Source organism: Belonocnema kinseyi, chromosome 10 (genome assembly GCF_010883055.1).
Source record: "Belonocnema kinseyi isolate 2016_QV_RU_SX_M_011 chromosome 10, B_treatae_v1, whole genome shotgun sequence".
NCBI lineage: Eukaryota > Metazoa > Arthropoda > Insecta > Hymenoptera > Cynipidae > Belonocnema > Belonocnema kinseyi.
Window position 1 is genome coordinate 92,690,185 of NC_046666.1, and position 3,914 is coordinate 92,694,098.

The 3,914-nt window shown below is 35.0% G+C and overlaps 1 protein-coding gene and 1 long non-coding RNA gene across 2 annotated transcripts in view; both read right to left on the reverse strand.

Annotated features, from left to right (window-relative positions):
* Window positions 1-3,914, reverse strand: part of LOC117181260 (glutamic acid-rich protein-like) — a 71,518-nt gene that overhangs the window by 6,414 nt on the left and 61,190 nt on the right. The gene's annotated exons all lie outside the window — the stretch shown is intronic.
* Window positions 1,965-3,914, reverse strand: part of LOC117181971 — a 12,209-nt gene continuing 10,259 nt past the window's right edge. The window contains exons 3-4 of the long non-coding RNA XR_004468228.1: window positions 2,958-3,150; window positions 1,965-2,488 (exon numbers count right to left, since the gene is read on the reverse strand). This is a non-coding gene — a long non-coding RNA (uncharacterized LOC117181971). The remainder of the gene's footprint in view (window positions 2,489-2,957; window positions 3,151-3,914) is intronic.

Consider the following 3,914-nt stretch of genomic DNA (forward strand, 5'->3'; position numbering starts at 1 on the left):
GTACAAAGAGGGCATTTATTGGATGTGGCAGTCACGAAAACCTGACGTTTCCCATCATCTTTACGTTTTTTAGAAGGAGGAGAATCCTTATCAGTAGCATCCGTAGCAGTATTATCGTTTTTGCGCTTAGAAATACGCGCTGCAGTTCTATATAAAAAATCAGTTAAATCTTCTAATTTTGGACATTCTCCATTTTTAATGGTGTCATCCCATTTTTCCAAGGAAGATTTATGAAGTTTTTCTTCAATAATAGCTACTATCATTTCATGACTGACATTTACCCCTAATGAAGCTAGTGACTGAAGATGCTGCTGCGATTAATCAGCAAGACCGATCAGTCCCTGATAGGATTCTGTTTCTTGAACCGGTAATCGTAGCAATAAACTAAGATGACGTGATATCAGGGTACGTTTATCTTCATATGATTTTCGTAGAAGATTCCATGCGCGATCGAAATTTTCGTTCGTAATAGCCAAAACTTGAATTTTACGTAATGCCTGATCTTTAAGCGCGGATTTAAGATATTACAGTTTTTCTACATTACTTATGTCATCACGGTTAATAATCATTGTGGTAAAAGAACCTCTAAATGATAACCAGTCTTCCACTTTGCCGCTAAAAGATGGTAATTCAGCTTGAGGTAGTTTTAGATTCCTTCTACTGTTGGATGCAACTGATCCATTCGCGATACCCGGATTTGAAATCGTGTCATGATTTACAGTATGTGAACTAATATTAAATTGAGCTGCGAGAGGTGTAACATATTTTTGAGCTTGCGCAAGGGTTTGGAAGAAAAGATCCTGAATGGTTTTTTTATCGGGGCTGCGATCTGTTTCATTATCAATCAGTTGAATCTCGTCATATAAATCATCAAACTTTGAAAACTGAGCAAAAACTGAGTTGTATCGTAATTGCAATTCAGCTATCTGAGTAGGGTTATTCGCGTCAATCTGTGCCAAAAATTCCTTAAATGTAGTTACATGCTCTCTAATTGTTGTGCTTTTTTGTAAAAGTATACTTAATCGGTCAAAGTCGTCCATTTTCGAAACAGAGTATAAGTGAAATTATTTCTCAAGAAAATTGAATCTTTCGTAAGAACGCATTTCAAATAAATATGAACTCGGAGCTCAAAACAAAATAAGGGACACTTCTTTAATAAGGACCATAAACGCACATACCCAATTTTGCCTTGACTCTGCCTAAATGATCTCGAGGTGTTTCACACGCATTGCCTCAATTTATTGCTCGTGAGGTGTTTTAAACGCATTGCCTCCATTAGTTGCTCGTGAGGTGTTTTGAACGCATTGCCTCAATTTGAATTGGTGTCGACTTGCATGTCTGGTACTCTTTCAGATACAGGGAGTTTTTTTAAAAACGCAATGCCCTGGTGAAATTGAAACACTATTTTCATGTAGTTGTGTAATCCAATAATAACTAGTGTAGCCAGTACCAGAACTGGCTTGAATGCTCGACGCACTTATGTCACATTAGCACTCCTGTATAGCGGCATAGAAATGTCCCACTATCACTTTCACAGATTTTTGTAACAGCTGTAATCAAACACTGCAGTTTGATTTTATAATTTAGCAGTAATGTCTTTGATACACTGATTCACTGATTAATGTTTTTTAATCAATCCGGCTCGTAGGACCAATGTTATTTTGCACTCAATAAATTGTGTCTATCAAGGCAAGTATTTCGTAAATAATTCCATTCGATCTAAATAGAATATAAAAATTTTTATTAGAGCAAGGAGTAAAAGAATCAGAGTACATTTCTCTTTCGAGCCTCTCCTCACACTCAATCTCCGTCTCTGGTCTCTGGGCATAGTATGTACTTTTAATTAATTAATTTTTTTCAAGATATAAAGTTGACTTACATTTTAAGATATAAAGTTGTGGACAAAAATTATACACATAGTATTAGTTGCTTTCATCCAGAATTTATTATTATGAACAACAATGATAATCATTGAAAAAGTGTTTCAAACATAATGCTTTTTTACACCCAGAACATCGAAGAATTGCAATATTGGAACAACCTGGGATTTCGCAATGTATATTAGATTGCGATCCAAAAGCAAAGTCGGCTGGATTTTCCAACTTTTTCAGCTCTACATCAATGTAACCACTTTTATACCATGAATATTTAAATAAATTTATGAATCTTGTTGAAGACAGTTGATTGTGCACTAATGATTGAAGCCTAATAATATTATTTCTTAAGTGAAAATTTAAATCTTCATCCATTAATATAACGCTGTGAAAAAAGTATTCATAATTTTTCCAAATTCTGAAGCCAAATACATCCAACGGTTGTATTTTACTCGTAGTTCCTGTTGGAATAATTTTTTAAGTTATTTCTTTATCCATAGGTTTTACGTTTTCCACCACAGAAGGGCAATGTCCACTCCAGGAGTCAATCAATAGTATACTTGATGAACCAACATTTGGAAAGTATACTTCTTTAAGCCATGTTTGAAAGTGATCTAAAATTATAGAATTTTGAAAGTTTTGCAATTTATATAAAAAAAAAAGAATAAGTTCAATAAGTGAAGGGATGTGCCGATTGACAGCATAACTCAATTTACAGTGTTTTTATTTATTTTTCAGGATAGGAATAAACAACATTGAATAAACCTTATGTACTGATTTTATAGCAGTGCACACGTTAGGGGTTTTACCGTTATTTTATCAAAAATATTGAGAAAGTTGAAAAACAAAGTCAAATAATTAAATTTTTTTATTTTACCGGCAAAGTATAGAACAAGTATGAACTTTGAGTTATAAAGCCCCAACTGAAGGAATCTGCTGTAATTTCACTATAAATAGTTTCTCTCGTTTTTCCGAAAGTGCTGTTTTTCGAACTCTACCATTATTCGGAACATCCCATCAATACCTTTGAAAATTAAAATGCATTATAACATATAATGGGTGACAAAATTATTTTTAAATTACCTGAAGTTAATTTTCCGGATTTTGAAGCAGTTACATATACGTTGTCTGGTTTGAACAAGTCTTTCACTACAACTGGAAGTTATCGATTGTACCAAGCATTGTACTTGTCTTTTTCCCTCAACTGCTAACGTACGGCCTGAGTGGATTTCCAATTGAAATCCACTTTAATCTGAATTGTATACGTCCTCAATTCCTATTAACAGAATAAGATGTTTTACATCAATAATAAATTCATCTGCTTTTCTTTGTAAATAATCTGCTCCTTCAACTGTTTTTTTGTTAGTAATGAATTTATTCACTTTTCTTCCAACAATTCTGTAAACCCTTTTAAAATTTTTTACCCAATGTGTCGACGCTTTGAAACGAAAATCTTCATGTCCAATGTCTTTCTGGGCTTATAAAGCCCATTTTTGTAAATTTGTATCGTGAATAATATGACCGGCATCAACAGCTGCTTTGAAATCTTAGCACCTCCAAGAGCGCCGATGATAAGGACGATCAATTTAACAGAATATTCCGGGTACAATCGTTGCAACTCCCTTATAAGGTCTCGAGACCTCTCTTTCTTTTCATTCTCCTTGGTTATGATGTTTTTGTCAGCTGGTGCCGAAAATTCGATAACAAACATGGTTCGCTTCTCAAAGTCGAGAAGAACCATGCCAGGCCTCGAGTGAGCAACAGAAACAATTGTCGAGAATATAAAGTTCCAGTATATGCGACACTTCCCATTCTCGACAATTGACTCAATTTCCCTAGGAGCATTTAGAGGAGCGATATTAAGGTGAATGCCGTAGGAGTGACAGAGATGGTAATAAAGCACTCTTAGTGCCGCATTGGGCCTTTGAATGTAGGTCATTCCCGCGTAAGTTGGACAACTAGATAGTATGTGAGCTAAATGCTCGGGGTGTGCATGGCACGCCCTGCAGCTATCATCGGCAATGTCTTGGCTCAAAATGT